The 18203-nt window shown below is 36.6% G+C and overlaps 1 long non-coding RNA gene across 1 annotated transcript in view; it reads left to right on the top strand.

Annotated features, from left to right (window-relative positions):
* Positions 1-18203, top strand: part of LOC135967082 (uncharacterized) — a 1183085-nt gene that overhangs the window by 924531 nt on the left and 240351 nt on the right. The window lies entirely within an intron of this gene.

Below are 18203 nucleotides of genomic sequence, written 5' to 3'. Positions count from 1 at the left end.
TTTAGCAGTATGGGCTAGACTACTACTATGAGCTAGAGAGGTAGTTCCTTTGTGGTTAGATTGGTCATATGACTGAATTGTAGCTAATAGAATATGATCAGAAGTGATATACAAAACTTATAGGCATAAACATAAAACATTTCCATATGTTCCTCTATGGGTTTTGCTTCTTTCAACTTGGGAAAGGAGATGATCTCAAGGGCAACCTTGGGAACTATGAACTGAGGATGCCAGAGCTGTCATAGTCTTGAGAAATAATCAAATGGTGAAAATAATAACTGAGGAGTAGCTAAATGATATTCAGGTTAAATCAATTCAGAAGCATCTGTTTCTTTGCAAGCAATGAGTCTTTTGAATATGTACATGTTACTTGGATTTAGACTTCATTGGGGTGTACTCCTTCTGCAATTATAGCACATGGCTTCTCAGTTAAATTTGACTTTTCAGTGCTAGGTCATTGATATGATTTGACTGTGTCTCCACCCAAATCTCAACTTGAATTATAATAATTCTCATGTGTCAAGGGTGAGACCAGGTGGAGATAATTGAATCATGGGGGCAGTTTTGCCCATACTGTACTCATGGTAGTGAAGAAGTCTCACAAGATCTGATGGTTTTATAAATGTGAGTTCCCCTGCACAAGCACTCTTGCCTGCTGCCATGTAAGATGTTCCTTTGCTCTTCCATTATCTTTTGCCATGATTGTAAGGCTTCCCCAGCCACATGGAATTGTGAGTCCATTAAACCTCCTTCCTTTTAAATTACCCAGTCTCAGGTATGTCTCTATTAGCAGCATGAATACAGCCTAATACAGTTCATGTATGGATGGAGGATAATAAGCAGTTATCTATGGTTGGTCTCTTAAAGATATTAGGCTAGTGTGTGAGGCAACTTATAAAAAGAATAATTTTCAATAAGGTTTGTAAAACCGGACAAAGAAGAAAACTGGGATCTGGTAATACCTGGTAGATTTGAGAGTTTGGTTTGACTCTGAGCTTCCTAGCAGCTAAAGAGAGAGAGAAAAAAATATATATCTTTTATTAGCAAAAATTCATTTAAAGAATAAGTAACTACTTTGAATCTATCACTTCAAACAACTTCTCTTTTTTGTCCACAAAACTAATAATATCAAAATATTAGTAATGTAGAAATGATTCAATTTTATGATTTATTCAATATAAATGCTGTAGAATTTGTTTAAAAATTATTAAGTATTCCGATCAACTTTGGATATTTCATACAAAGTACACATTCTGAAATGAGGTAAGGGGAAATATTTGCTATAATTTTGTGTTAAAAAGAATGCTATTTTAAAGGCTTTTAGGATAACCCCCAACCCCGTAGTGGGTATTTTTTTGGTACAACTAACAATAAATAGTAATATTATTGAGGTATATATTAAGTACCTATTATAAGCCAAAAAAAAAATGTGAATTTGTTAAGCATTGCCTTCCTTACGAGGTAAGCATTATTCCCCTTATGCAGAGGAAATAGAGGTACAGAGAGTTTAAAGGGATCGCTCAGTGTGTTGTCGTAAGCTTTAAAGGATAAGCTGTGGAGTAAGCTAGATCTTCCTGTGGAACCCACAGGTACTTTTATTTTGTGTGTACACAACACGCCTTTTCTACCACAGAACATAGAGTACATGAGAGCATAGAAGTCATAAGAAGAAGAATGAAAGAGAGGAAACAGGACAAGGAGTGACTTAAGGTGGAGAGGAAGAACAAATAGTGTATTTGCAAGGGAAGCCAGAGCCTCCTTCTTATCCCACCCTCTTAGAGGGCTGTGTTTTCCACCAACTCATCAGTCCAGAACTCATCACTCCTTCTTTTCTGTGATTATTTCCAGGGTCTTACCTTGGGGGTACTTATCAGGGAGAACAGCTGCCGGCTCTGTGACTGTGTCCTAACTAGCCATGAGAGTCATTTGGACACTGTGTCCCCTTCAATGACATGAGTATCCAATAAGGCAGTATTACAGCCTTCCTCACACCATCTTCCCTGTAAACTCATGTGTTAACTGTCTGCATCGACTGTTTAACTCTTGACTTCTGCTGTCTTGTATTACTATTGCACTGGGTAAATACTTCTCCCTCTCCCCTCCCTTTCCCTTAGGGAGAGAATCATGGCATATTACATATATTGTTATGTATCGTTATGTATTCCTATGCATTCCTGAGGCTTCTAGTATATATACTCCATGTAGTAAATGCTCACTGGGTGGAACTGTGTAAAACGCTACATAAGCAAGACAGGATTTTAAGATCTTAAGGTTTCCCATTTCACTATCCTCTCAGCATCAAAACTTGAGGATTCACATAGTGTTTTAGAGTGTACAAATGATTTCAGTTTAATAATTTGATGCTATCCTCACAACAATCCTGCCAGGCAAGTCATAGTGATTATATCTATATTACACAAAGAGGAAACTAAATCTTAGTGTGGTTAATTAACTTGGCCAAGGTCCCATAGCTGGCTTATAAAACATTTCTTGCATGAATGAAGGAAAGAAAGAATAAGGCACAATTAGGACTTGAGATCAATTCCCTGTGACTTCATATTCAGTGCTCTTTCCAATACGCTGTTTTGTCACCTTGACATCTTGGTTAAACTAATGTCACCAAAGAATTTGTAGCTTAAAATAATTTGAAATGACACAACTCAGTGGTGGTAGGAGGGACAAGGAAAAGAATAAAGCACATTTTTATTTCAGTAAAAGATATTATCTTTCAGGGAGCACAGATGGGGCAAGCTGGTATGAGGCATATGTTTGGCAACTGGAATGTACATGTTGTCACACCCTAAAAGTAACACAGCATTGTCACTGCCTCCTCCACTTATTAGGTCAGCCTTTGAAGAACAAATTTTCAATTTTCCTTATTTTCCCCTCATTAAAGGCCTTGAAAATATAAGGTAAAAAGTGCTCATAAACCATTTCTGATCTTTCTCCCTCTCTCAGTTCTATGAATAGAATTGTCTTTTTCCTAAGCTTTAATCAGTGTCTCACTGAGTAAGTAGAGATAATCAAACCGATTTTTAATACTTTAACCCATTATACTTAATTGGGCTCTTAAGTTACAGGAATAAATAGAAACGGATGAACCTTTAAATCTCTCAGCATTAAACGCTGTTTACCTGACTCACTTCAATGAATCAATCTCCCCATGTAACTCTCCCCCTCCCTGCAGCCCCCTTTAAAAAAGTAAGACCGCAATTAAATGTATGGTGGTGGATCATTTCTTGCTGGCAATAATTATATGGGAGAATTTGAATCTCATCAGAAGGTCTAATTTGAAGTAATAAACCTTCTTGCTAATCTTATACCTAAAGTCAATGATCCCACTCTAATGATGATAACGCAGCAGCCTAAAATAACAGACCGAATGAACGAAAGATAACCATCACTGGAACTTACTTCTGTGGGTGGGTATAAAACACACTTATGAGGGAGACTGTTTCTAACTCTAAACGTTAGAAAAAATAATTTGTTTAACGTGTTGAGTGTTAGAAAATGTCACTCAAAGCCCCAGACCAACCTTGGAGAGGGAGAATCTGGGCTGTGGTAAGTGAAGAAGTTCATCTGGCTGAGACTGATGGTATTCCAGGCAGAAGAGATGGCAGAGGCCAAGTCAGCAAGGTGAAGGCCACACAGGAGTGGTAATGAGTCTCACAGGACTCAGATATCTGAAAGGAAAATGAATTGAGGTGAAGGCAAGCCTTCTCATTTTCTCCACTTTTAGAAGGTTGCCTGAGGTGTTTCAAAGATGTGGCTGCAGGGCTGAAAGGCCTTGGGTGGTATTTTTTTTTTTCTTTCTTAGTAATAAGAACAATTAAATGTGGCCCAACTGGAGAATAATATGAATAGCTCTGTGCTTTATACAGAGCTGCTTTGGCTATAGAGTATAGCATAGAGAAGATAAAAATTGGAGTGGGGAGGAAACGGTTGCAATTATCTGAGAGAGGTGAGAGGCTACGCGGAAGAGTCTGTACTATGCCGTAAGTTAAAATTCTCAAAATTGAGTGAATAGACTGCGGGAATGGAAGAATTTTTGGAACCAGAAAATGATTATCATTTCAAAGAGGAAGGTAATAGTCTTTCTTATGTACCTAAGAGGAGAACCAGGTTGAAAAAGGGGGCAGTAAGAGGATTTGTCTTTACTACAGTGATGTGGAAGAATGTTCCCACTCTCATGCAGAGATGTCAGAGGACGCTGGGCGGGTGGTGTTAGTTATTATGAAGAAAACAGGGCTAGTTGTCAGTGGCTACTGGGAGACTAGAACAAAGCTGTGAAACCAAGTCTATGTAGAATTATGGAGAAAAAAAGGAGAAAAAAGTATGTTGCTTTGAGAAATGTCTAAATGTAAGGGACCGACAGAAGAAGAGGCAGGGAACAACAAGCTTTCATTTTCTTATCTTTGACAAACCTGAGAGAAACAAGAAATGGGGAAAGGATTCCCTATTTAATAAATGGTGCTGGGAAAATTGGCTAGCCATAAGTAGAAAGCTGAAACTGGATCCTTTCCTTACTCCGTATATGAAATTTAATTCAAGATGGATTAGAGACTTAAATGTTAGACCTAATACCATCAAAATCCTAGAGGAAAACCTAGGTAGTACCATTCAGGACATAGGCATGGGCAAAGACTTCATGTCTAAAACACCAAAAGCAACGGCAGCAAAAGCCAAAATTGACAAATGGGATCTCATTAAACTAAAGAGCTTCTGCACAGCAAAAGAAACTACCATCAGAGTGAACAGGCAACCTACAGAATGGGAGAAAATTTTTGCAATCTACTCATCTGACAAAGGGCTAATATCCAGAACCTACAAAGAACTCAAACAAATTTACAAGAAAAAAACAAACAACCCCATCAAAAAGTGGGCAAAGGATATGAACAGACATTTCTCAAAAGAAGACATTCATACAGCCAACAGACACATGAAAAAATGCTCATCATTACTGGCCATCAGAGAAATGCAAATCAAAACCACAATGAGATACCATTTCACACCAGTTAGAATGGCAATCATTAAAAAGTCAGGAAACAACAGGTGCTGGAGAGGATGTGGAGAAATAGGAACACTTTTACACTGTTGGTGGGATTGTAAACTAGTTCAACCATTATGGAAAACAGTATGGCGATTCCTCAAGGATCTAGAACTAGATGTACCATATGACCCAGCCATCCCATTACTGGGTATATACCCAAAGGATTATAAATCATGCTGCTATAAAGACACATGTACACGTATGTTTATTGTGGCACTATTCACAATAGCAAAGACTTGGAATCAACCCAAATGTCCATCAGTGACAGACTGGATTAAGAAAATGTGGCACATATACACCATGGAATACTATGCAGCCATCAAAAAGGATGAGTTTGTGTCCTTTGTAGGGACATGGATGCAGCTGGAAACCATCATTCTTAGCAAACTATCACAAGAACAGAAAACCAAACACCGCATGTTCTCACTCATAGGTGGGAACTGAACAATGAGATCACTTGGACTCGGGAAGGGGAACATCACACACCGGGGCCTATCATGGGGAGGGGGGAGGGGGGAGGGATTGCATTGGGAGTTATACCTGATGTAAATGACAAGTTGATGGGTGCTGACGAGTTGATGGGTGCAGCACAGCAACATGGCACAAGTATACATATGTAACAAACCTGCACATTATGCACATGTACCCTAGAACTTAAAGTATAATAATAATAATAATAAAAAGAAAGAAAGAAAAAAAAAAAAGAGTTAGGGAAGAGACCAAAGACTGACGTGCCATGAAAATCATGGAAAGAGAAAGAACTTCTTGCTAAGAGTTCTGGTAAGAGAACTCTTACCAGAAGAATAGATTTGGCAATTAGAAGACCACTTATCATAAAATGTTTAAAAATAAATCATTATAAAGGGAATTTTAGAAGTAAGGGCCTGCATGTTAAGATTTGAAGCATGTCCTTTAGAAAGCTGGTGGTGAGCTTAGATCATTTTTATCAGATGTTCGACAGTGACATGGAAGCGATAGGCCAGTGCAGGTGAGGCATGCGGGAGGTGAGGGATTGCAGGGCAGATTTGGTTGCTATTTTGATTGCTTCCTTTGTTTGGCTCTTTAATAGGATATTGAAATTTGTATATAGGAGAAAGAGAATGATTTCTTTTTAAAAAAAGGAATTGGAAGCAACATGTATTACACATTAAAGATGTTTTATCAGTTAGGCATTTGTACTGACTCACATAAACAACCCAATTTAATCCTGACAGTATCAAGAGGAGTGTAGCACACACATGTTACAGTTGAAAATGATATGCTGTGATGTCAAGCACTTTCCCAAGGAGATACAGCTAATAGTCACCAGAGCCATAATGATATTAGGTCAGTAATCAATTTTTCCTCTTATTTATTTAATCCACAAATTTTCAATGAGTACCAATTGTGAGCCACATGCTGTCCTGGGCCCTAGAAGTACAGTGGTTAACCAGGTAGAAATCATCTTTGTCCTCATAATAAGTTAGTCTTAGGGGACCACCAGAGGGTAAATGCAGTAGCTACCTCTTTATTATTCACACAAGACAGTTTGAAACTGAAGGTATGTGATTAAAATGTAGCGTGGGGAGAGGATGTTTTCAAAGAACTATCTTTCTAAAAGAACCATTGTTACAGCTGTGACTCTGTGACCTCAGAACTTGAAACACAGCCCATCCTTCTCCACCTTCGGATTCAGTTTTAGTTCTCTGAACCCTTCTCTCCTTCTCTTCCCTCCGTCTGCACTTGCATACCTCTCTGCTTTGTGCCTTTACAGGTGCTGTTCCCTTTGTCTAGGATGCCCTTTCCCTGTATATTAATCTGGAAAACTCCACTTATTCCATCAGCTTCAGCTCTCACCTCCTCCGAGACCTTCCCTGACATCACTAGGCAAATATAAATGAGCCCTCTGACCATCCCCTTTGTGCAGAACTCAGGTTAAAAAAATGACCCCATGCCCTCAACTAGAATCTTGAAGTCCAGAACCGTGCACTTCCATCCTTGTATCAGAATGTCTAGCACACAAGAAGCACTGGGAACTATATGTGGAATAAATAACTGAGCATGCTATAAAGGAGATATATTTTTAATATCCATAGAAGTGCAAATCTTTGCTGGGTAGCATTGTGGGAATGTTTTTCCACGTGTCATGACCACATTTGTTTTACATTTTAGTCCATTACCATAATAATAACTCTCCATTTGCAGCTTATGAATTTGAAAATAAATTGCCTTCCCTAGGAAATAGAAGGAGAAAATACGATTAAATGGCCATAATTGTTATTGCTTTAATAGTCACCTGTATATTACGAAATCTGAATAGAAAAATTCAACTAAAAGAACTGAAATGCTTAATTCATTATTTGAGTATGCTTTCTTGGTGGGATAATATTTTTACAGAAAATATTTTTCTATTCCATTAAACTGTATTTAACAAGAACATGAATATACTGAGGTAGGATTAAATATATAGCAGAGAAAATCAAATGCCAAAAATTATCCCAGCTCTGGAACTAAAAGTACACAAAGAAGGGAGTAATGACATTGGGAACAGGGGCTGGATGTGGCATTGATTGCTCTCTGATACACATCGGTGCAAAAAACAGTCCAGTATGTTTAGAATGTCTTCCTTTCCTCTAAAGGCTTGGCTAATTCCCCTTCTACCTATTCCTCAAGGCACAACTATTCTGTGAAGCTTTCCTCATGTTCTCTCAGACAGTACTTCTATTATTTTGCATCTATCTCATTTTGCTACGGTGACTTATAGGTCTATACTTTATATTAACTGATGAGCTACTCAAAGTGAGGGACATAGTCTTATCCATCCTTATGTTCCCCAGTGCCTGGTATATTGCCTGCTCTATGGAATATGCCCAATAAATATTGAAGTTACAAAGCCCAACCATGGTTCTAATGATTGGAAGTAACTCAAGCATCATAAAGTTTCTGACCTTATTCTGAATTATGTATTTGGCTGGTTATAAGAAAACACTATATAATAAATTTTAAATTCCTTGGAAATGTGGATCATATCATATTCAGCATTAAATTGCTATTATTAATTTTTTAAGAAAAGAAAGGTCCTCCCTGTACTATATATAACTATAACATCTATGAAATATTATTAATACTATAAAAGAACTTTCTCTTTCCTGATTTTCTGAAACTCCTACCTCTCTATTTCAGTTGGTAAGTGAATTATATTCTCACATAATGCATATATATGAAGAAAGATATAAATATTCATTTTTCTTCTTTTTTTAGTATTTGAGAATTGTGTTTTTGGAAGCACCTACTATGTGCTGAGTATTTTGCATAAATTACTAGTTTTCACAACACTGCAAGGCAAGTATCATTTTGGAGGTTAAGAAATCCTGGCTAAGAGACATTAAATAATTTCAGAATCTGAAGTGTCAAAACACCTCTGAAAGAATTCAGTATTGAATTCAGTTGTGAGAATAACTGTTAATAAAAATACTAACAATTGGTATGGTAGAGATATCAACAAATTACAATAGAATGCTGCCTATCTCAGGGTCCTAGAGCTAACCTTATATTATGAGGAGGTATGAGGCATTGAGAGAGGGTTAGGCAAGGCAACCAGGGTTGGCATAGCCCACTCAAAGGTCTTGAAGCAAGAGCTATTTACCAACCTACAATATTTAGACCATATGTGTGTGTTCTGCTAAATATCAGTTATGGTTAAGAGAAAAAAAAATAAGATGCAAATAACTTTTAAGTAATATAGAGGAAAAGAGATTTCTTTCCTCATCTAGCTTTCGTAGCTGAGGCACCAAGAAAAAAGGCAGATTAACAAGAGGAAAGCAGATACATTTGTTAAATATTAGTAATACGGTTTGGCTGTGTTTTCACCCAAGTCTCATCTTGAATTGTAGCTCCCATAATTCCCGCATGTTGTAGGGACGCAGTGGGAGATAATTGAATCATGGGGGCAGTTTCCCCCTTGCTGTTCTCATGGTGGTAAATAAGTCTCATGAGATCTGATGGTTTTATCAGGGGCTTCCCCTTTTGCTTGGCTCTGATTCTGTCTTGCTTGTTGCTATGTAAGAGGTGCTTTTTGCCTTCTGCCATGATTGTGAGGCCTCCCCAGCCACGTGAAACTGAGTCCATTAAACCTCTTTTCTCTTTATAAATTACCCAGTCTTGAGTATGTCTTTATCAGCAGCATGAAAACAGACTAATACAATTAATTTTACATAAGACAGGAGCCTTCACAAATGAAGACCTAAAGAAATAAAAAAACTGTATATTTTTATATTAAGTTTGATGAAGAGTAAATGATCATATAGATGATAATTGGAGGACAAAAGATCATGTAATAAGCTGGGAGGAAATTGGTAAGGCCTATTCAGATTTCTCTTGGGGTCTTCAAGTCTTTGACAATAACAATGTTATTTTCCTCCAGATATAGGAAGGGAATCTATGGCATGAAGCTTGTCTTCAGAGAAAATTCAGAAAATTCTTTTAGGACCTGCCTCTGAGGAGAAAATGAGAGCAATTTTCTTGCTTCTGCTGTTTCCTCAAATGCCAAGGTGCCAAATTTTGGTATAGTGTGTCCTTAACTCCATCAGTAATTAGGCTACCCCCAACTTCTGAGTGGTAGTCATTTGAAAGCAGTCAATATCTAGATTTGCACATGTCTTTCAACAACTTTTATTCTCTAAGCTATCTTGAGGAAAAACCAAACAAAACAGCACAAACATATTGTACTCAAAAAAGAACTCTTCAAATCAAAGGCTTAAAGAATAGTAAGAATCTGATAATTCAAAAATCCTGAGGACAACTATGGCAACATTTGACCCGACTTGATGTAAGAGATTGGTACTGTGTTTTTTTTTTTTTTAAGAAAAAGAAGAGAAGGTAATAAAGAATAAAAAATTGCTTCACATATTCAAAGTTGTACACCTACACTGTTGTGCAAAATTTATTATCCCTATAGAACTCATAAATTTTAAGCTACTCACCATAAGAGAAAAAATAGCTTAATCATGAGACAGTTGTTTGTCTTACATGTTTTTCACGGAATCAGGCAAATCTTTTTACTGGCACCTTTTCCATATTCTACTCCAAGATCTGTGGTTGGAAGTTAGAATCCTTATGATCTAGTTCGTAGCTTTTTCATTAATAAACAGTATAATTGTCAGATGAACACTACCAATTTTAGCCTCAGCATCTTTCTTATCAGTAATTCAAAGGAATGAATTAGACAATCTTGCGTGTTCTTTTTCTGGTAGAACATTTTTATTCTTTTGGATTTTTAAATTTTCCTCCTTTCATTCCAGGAAATTACATGTTCATTATTTGTGTTAGATATTCTTCCTAGTGCTACGAACTGAGAAACACTACAGTGATGTAGACAGTCGTAGGCTGAGAGTCACATGACCTAGGGTTGAGTTCAAATTTTACAGAACAACTAATGTGTAGATTGGAAAACTGTATTTCTAAATCAGCAATGTAGAAGAGCATATGCAATAGTCAATGCCTATATGTAGGAAATTTTAATAATATTCTTTATCATTGGCTAATAAGAGAAGGTATACTCTAATAACATAACTTCATTATTTATTCATTGCATGCTATCTAATGAGAGAGGGAAAATAAAGCTAAGGTTGCAGTCCAGTGTGATAATTCCCAGAAACATTTTATGCACGTAGTCTTCTGGGATTATATGGGGATGTCTAAGGCCTTTATAAACCAGGTATCAGAAGACAATGAATTTGAAAAGTTCCAACTGGAATGTTGTACAGAGCTTAGAAGATAAATAAAAGTTCGCTGGATAGGTAAAGAAGAAAATGGCATTCTGGGAGAATACCTACAAAAAACTGGAAGTATGAGACAATTGTAAGTTCAGGAGACATAAAACAATTTGATTATTTTGGATGGAAGAATCATGGGATGGTATAGCAGTATAACCGGAGATAAAGTTGTATTACAAAGAAAATTCCAAGCCCTTTATATAGCCAAAGGTATTGGATTCTATCTCCATGATTATAAGATATTGAAAGATTTTAAGCAGGAAAGTAACCTTATCTGGTGTTTCAAAACAAGAACTACAAAAGAAGGAACCTGGTTATGTCTATGTCTGAAAAGTCTCCCCCCACTCGCCCCATTATTAGGTAAAAGGAATGTTTTATAGTTCTGTATTCAAAATTAAAAATTTTTTGAATGTTTTGAATACATGTGAAAACATTTTAATATATTCATATTTAGGAATAAGAAGAGTTATAGAAATCTCCCATGCAGAAGAATTCTTATGATCTAGTTCATAAGAATTCTTAAGAAGAATTCTGCCTAATTTATGTAGATACTCTGCCCTCATGGAGGTGGTATAGAACTCCCCATTTCTTAAACGTAGGCTACACATAGTAACTTCTTTTCAAAGAGTACAGTATGGAAAGGAGGGGAAGGAGAGAGTCACTTTACAGTGAAGAAATCTAACAAATGCTACCTTAACCAGGTAGTCTAGGTGATCATTAACAATGATAAGTCATTCAATAAACATATACCTTTGATATGATGTAATGAGAATGGTACTTTATCTCTGTGTTCTTCCTCTCCCAAAGCCACAACCCCATATCTAACTATGAAAAACAGCAAAAAATCCAAATTAGAGGACATTTGATGAAGTATCTGACAGTCCTCCTTAAAACTGCTAAGGTCATCAAAAACAGATAAAGTCTGAGAAATTGGCACAGCCAACGGGAGCCTAAGGAGACATGACAACTAGTTATAATGTTACATTCTGGATGGGATCTTGGTACAGAAAAAGATCATTAGGTAAAATGAAGACAATATGAGTAAAACATAGACTTTAGTTAATATTAAAATATAGATATTGGTTCATTGGTTCTAACAAATGTACCATACTATTGTAAGATTTTAATAGTAGAGGAAACTGAGTCTGGGGTATATGTGAACTCTGTACTATCTTTGCAAATTCTGTAAGTCTAAGGCTATTCTAAACTTTTGTTTTGAAAAAGAGAGTTGCACTTGGACTTGCTTCACCAAAACTCTAAATGCCATTTAGTGATCCATTAATGGTTGAGAGAATAGAAATTATTATCAAGAAAAACAAAATTAGCATTATGAAATATGGCTGTAGAACATGGTATTAGAATGTGTCTTGTTTCCTGAAATAAATTTTTAAAATTTTGGATGCTCGGGGCTTTTCTCAGAGCATATACTTTGTGTGAAATGGGCACTAGACCAGGAGTCCCAGATCTTTCACTGTGTGGCCTTGAGAAAGCTTAGTTTATGGTTTATCTGTACTATAGGGATGAGAAATTCTCTGTCCATCTGAAAGTGATCTCATGTCAAAAAGTAGACCTTAGAAACACTATGCCTATTTACAGAGAGTGTTTGAGGCAAATAATTTGAAAACCTATGTAAGGAGTTTACAAATTGTAAAATGTCATAGAGATATAAGAGGAGACCTTCTAGATTTCAATGTCTGTCTCACAGACACCTTTACCAGTAGTTTGAAAATCCAACCCATAATTACCTTTCCAAATTGAATTCTGTATAGACTGTCAAAATATGTCTCTCATTTTCCTCATGCCAACTGCATACTTCAGAATTTATTAAACTGTCATAGAAAATAGTGTTACATTTAACTTAATTTCAAGGAGATCTTCTAGTCTGCCTAAAATTAGGCCCCTCTCTCTCTAAGGTATTCCTATCTAATAGGTGCACCTTGGGCCTCACGTGTGCTCAACAGCAGTTGCTCAGGTTTGCTGTCCTTGCTCTCTGCTTCTTGATGACCCTCCTTTGTGAAAATGAAACTCCAGTGTACACAGAAGGATTTCTTCTTCACTTATTCCAATGAAAGGATGCAAACCACCCCAAAGAACCAATGGTCAGGTTATAATATTAATAATTATTTTATTGAAAGTCTGACCATAACAGAAAAGAAGTGCAATGCAGGGAATAAGTTATAGCTCAGACCCAAGCCAGGACACAGCTTGACCTGCCTTCCCCACTCAGATTTTCTGCCTCACCCCTGACCTGCTTCCAGTGACTGGGCCTAGTTTACCAGCTTTTTCTGAAAATGCCTTAGAAATCTCAATAGCTCAGAATGAAAGTCTAACTCCTGGATGCAGAAGGAAAAGGTGACTTTTCTTCATTTTAATCTGGAGCCTTCTTTATCAGCTTGTTAGGGCCATCATAATATAATATCACAGACCAGGTGGTCAAAACAACAGAAATGTATTTTCTCTCAGTTCTGGAGGCTGGAAGTCTGAGATCAATGGATTGGTTTCTTTTGAGGCCTCTCTTCTTGGTTTCCAGATGGCTTCCTCGCTGTGTCCCCACTGGTCATCCCCCATTCTGTTTTCTGTGTCCTAACGGCCTCATCTTAAGGGACACCAGTTATATTGGATTAGGGCCCATCCTAATGATGTAATTTTACTTTAATTACTTCTTAAAGGCTCGGTCTTCGTATATAGTCACATATATGTGGGGACATAATTCAGTATGTAACACCTTTCTTCTGAGTGTTCATTTTCTGTGACAGGATAGTTTTTACTAGGATGTCTGATAGTATTAATAGGAATAACCATTCCCTTCAGAGTTGACCTTATCCTCATGTATATGAGTATGCTATAGCACTGTAGTTTCATATAAAAAAAAAATAGCCACGTGATAGTCAGACATAAGTATGTTATCCAAAGCTTCCAGTCTTAACTGATAACACGTTTTGCTATGAATTGCTTATTTTGGCTACACTACAACACATGAAGGCCTGTTTCTTTCTAGAGTCTCAGTTTCAAAGTTTTGTAGCATCTCTGGTTCACCTCTTCACCATTGCACTTATCATGTAATATTGTAAGTATCTGTTTACTTTCGTGTTTTCTTAAGTAAACTGTGAATTCCTTTAGTGAGACTGTATTAGGCCATTCTTGCATTTATGTAAAGAACTACCAGAGATTTGGTAATTTATAAAGAAACGAGGTTTAATTGGCTCACAGTTCTGCAGACTTTATAGGCAACATGGTGCCAGCATCTGCTCAGCTTCAAGGGAAGCCTTGGGAAGCTTACAATCATGCAAAAGGCAAAAGGGGAGCAGGCACATCACACGGTGAAAGCAACAGCGAGAGAGAGAGAGAGAGAAGAGGTGGCGAGGGAAGGTGCCACACACTTAAACAACCAGATCTCAGAAGAACTTCCTCACTCTCACAAGGACAGCACCACCAAGGGCATGCTGCTAAACTATTCACGAGAAATCTACCCTCATGATGCAGTCACCTCCCACCAGGCCCCACCTCCAATATTGGAGATTACATTTCAACATGAGATTTGGGCGGGGACAAATATCCAAACTATATCAGGAACTGTGCTTTATAGATTGCAGAGCACTTAATGCAGTATGCAACACACAATCGGTGCATAGTAGTGCTTAGTGGGGTCACAACACTGCGTTCACTTAATGCTTCATTCAGTAAGCACATATTGAACACCAACTCCTTACTAGGCAGCATAATAATGGAGGAGAAAAAGCAACTCATCGTTTACCTGCCCTTATCTCTCATAATACTCAGTCCAACCACCCCAAGACAAGTTAATGGGTACTGTCTCCTTCTTTTGTATCTGTGTTTCCTCATGGCATTAGAATTGTCATAGGTATCAAAATTCAGTTTGAGTGGCATAAAGGACAGAGCTATCAAATCAGAACAAGGAGATTAACTATCTGTTCTAGCTGGACCAAGAAATCTCTAAATTCTAGTCTCCACCTCCGCAGATTTAGGAGCTGGCCATCTCTTTTTGTGGCTTCCAGCTTGGACATTCTATGTTATATAGAAAAGGTTGACATTATTGTGAGATAAGTTCTTGAGCAATTTCATCTGTATCACCTGACTGAGGGTCTGAATGCTAAACACTAACCTGTAGAGGGATTCTTACAATAGAATCCCTACCCCAGCAGGAGCCCACAGGTTTTGTTATTCTTTTAATTGAAGATATTTCACAATTTTCATGCAGTCATTTGTTTCACGCCTGAGTGAATTAGAATAACTCTTTTCTGTGTTCCCAAAATAGGAGCAAAAAAAGAAACAAACAAAAAAATCCTCCTCTGCTTGTCCTATTGAACAACCTGCTCCTATTATATACCAGAAAGAATCAAAGGCTATATTATTATTTAAGTTTCAGACATAAATTTTATTATTGCAGTTTTGCATAAGATGTCTATAACTTTTAGGGTAGAGCAATCTAACCCGGACTCCAAGATCTTTCCTATCAGGTCTTCTGAGGTTGGCCTCGATACCCTCTTTCATATCACCAGGCCCAGGTGGTTTGAGATACTAGAAGGTTCTGGTCTGAGTTGGAAGAACATCTGCCTTCTATTACCCCAGCTTCAAAAGATGTCCGAGGGGTCAGATGTCAGAGAAAGAGCATGAGTTATGAGGCTTGTGTGACAAACCTATAACTCTAAGAACAGATAGAGAACTCATGATAATCATGTTCTGAAAGTATGAGACAAGATTTGTGGGAGATAAAAATATGAACAGCTTATGAAATCTTAAAAATATTAGGACACTGGCATTTTTTATCCTACCCCCAACTTATCCCCCATAGAGCAGGTCCATCCATAAAAGTCTGTGATCCATATTATAAATCACGTGTTTCTTATATATAACCCAATGCTTAAAAAAAAAAAAAAAAGTTTTACTTTTCAGTTTGTAAATAATTTTAAACTTACAGAAAGGGTGTTAAAAAAAAAAAAAGTAACACAAAAAACTCAATACCCTTTACCCAGGCTAAGCTATTGTCAACATGTTACTATATTTGATTTATAACTTCTGTATACTTTCTGGACACTTATAGATAAATTATACAATTTATGGACCTTTAAACCTAATGATATCAATATAGTTTTTGAAGAATAAGAAGATTCTCTTAAGTAATGACAATACCGTTATTAACTTCTATAAAATTAATAATGATGACAATATGCTTATTTAATTTTACTTTCTATATTCCCTTTTTTTCAAATGGTCCAGGTTCAGCTTTGATAGTGTTTTTTTCCCCATCAATACAATTTTCAGTCTTGAGTTGGATATTACATTTAGCTATCATGCCTCCTTACCTCTCTTTTAATACCTTTCTTTTAATAGAGGGGAGTATCTTTTAATAGAGGATACTCCCCTCTATTAAATAGAATGATCCCTATTTGTTATTTATCTAATGTTTTCTCATGATTAGATTCAGGTTATGTGATGTTTCTTCCTTCTCAGGGTATCATATCTAGAGGCATATAATGTCTAAATTCTCCTTAGTCATATTAATTTTGATTACCTATTCAAGGTATTTTCCAGTTTCTCCCATTGTATGATTGCTAATTTCTTCCTTTGCAACTAATAAATAGCTGGTGAGGACATTCTTTAGGATTATAAAAATACCCTGTTTATTATGAGAATTTTCACATAGATTTAGCATCCTTTGATGATTCTTGCTTGATACAGTTTTTTTTTTCTCCCAATGATGGGTGTAAAATGGTGATTTTGAAATGCTAGCACTTTATCCATATACATTAGTTGGCACTCAGCTTTCTACTGTAAGCAAAAGTCTTCCCTTTTCTTTTATATCTCTATCTTCTATCTTATTTTTGTATCTATCCAGTTAAATGGATTTGAACTTAAGTGCCCTCTTCCTCTAGTCCACGTTATATTATTCTTATATCAAAATGCTGACTTATTTTTGAAAAAGGAAAAAGCTTTTTTTTTTAAAAAAAAAGAGCTAGTCAATTTGTAATTTAATTTATACATTAATTTGATAATTAGCTCATTATTATGGTAATTAATGTGCAGTTTATTCCATGAAGTGACTTTGTGCTATAGATTGTGCTTTCAAGGAGCTCACGTTCTAGGGAAATATATAAGTATTCCAGAAAACAATTTACCATCACCTTGTATTTTTATTAAAGATCAATTAAAATATATGGCTTTCAGACTATTGTGTCTGACTTAATAGGAAAATATTGATATTTCTATATGAGTTGAAGATCTTATCCATAATTTTCATAAATAAATGGAAACATTGCAGTCAAACTCATCCTTCTCCAAAAAGATGAGGCAAAAAATGCTCACTGATGTCTTTCTGTATCTTTCTTAAACTGTACAGTCATGTACTGTATAACAATGTTTTGGTCAACTATGAGCCACATGTATGATAGTAGTACCATAAAATGATAACACTGTATTTTACTGTACCTTTTCTATGTTTAGATGCACGAATACTTACCACTGTGTTACAGTTGCCTACAGTATTCAATACAGTAGCATGCTGCACATGTTTATAACCTAGGAGCAATAGACCAGACCATATAACCTGTGTGTGTAGTAGGCTACACTATCGAAGTTTGTGTACGTACACTCTATGAGGTTTGCAACCATGATGAAATTGCCTAATGACACCTTGCTTAGACTATATCCCATCATTGTGCAACACATGACTGTATTCAGAAAGAAGAAACCTCCTAAATAAGATACATGGATTATAAAGCAGCTGTGTGTTAGTAGGATTTATCTTGGTAATTTACATGATAGAAATTCTCTTTATGAAAGGTGTAAATGAGCTAAGAATTGGGCACGTACATTTTATGACACTATATCTAAAAAGTTGAAACTGGGGGTCTCTGCATTTTTACAGCTGTGATCTTGACTAGTGCTGCCTTCCCATCTTCTGGTTATCAAATGGCTTAGAACATTGGTGTAATAGTGTAGAGTTTGGGAAGCTAGGATCAGAACTAACACAGACTGAGCAATTCTAAAGTGCTAGGCCTGACTATGATTTCTTCTGTAACTATGTGAGATAGACATTTGTACCTATTACATAGATGAGGAATCCAGGGTTCAGAGAAAGAAGTGCCTTGGCATAAAACTAGTAATTGACTTTGCCCAGGACAGACTCAGTTCCTGCAAGAACTCTGACTTTTCTTCACCACAGAGGTGTGTGAGATTTGGTATATAAATCCATGGTAACTAGATATTAACTCTTTTGCAATTGTCTTGCCAAGACTCCAGGCCTATCATCAGAGAAGACCCTATAGATGAAGATTGTCAAAGGGCACCTGTCCCAATTCCAGAGACAAGCCTAATCCAAGGCTTACAAATCAGTGTGCATTGCACATTATGCTTTGAAACTGCTTTCACATTCATCATTT

The sequence above is a fragment of the Macaca fascicularis genome, chromosome 14 (genome assembly GCF_037993035.2).
Source record: "Macaca fascicularis isolate 582-1 chromosome 14, T2T-MFA8v1.1".
In the NCBI taxonomy this organism is placed as follows: domain Eukaryota; kingdom Metazoa; phylum Chordata; class Mammalia; order Primates; family Cercopithecidae; genus Macaca; species Macaca fascicularis.
This window is presented reverse-complemented; position numbering and strand designations above follow the sequence as displayed.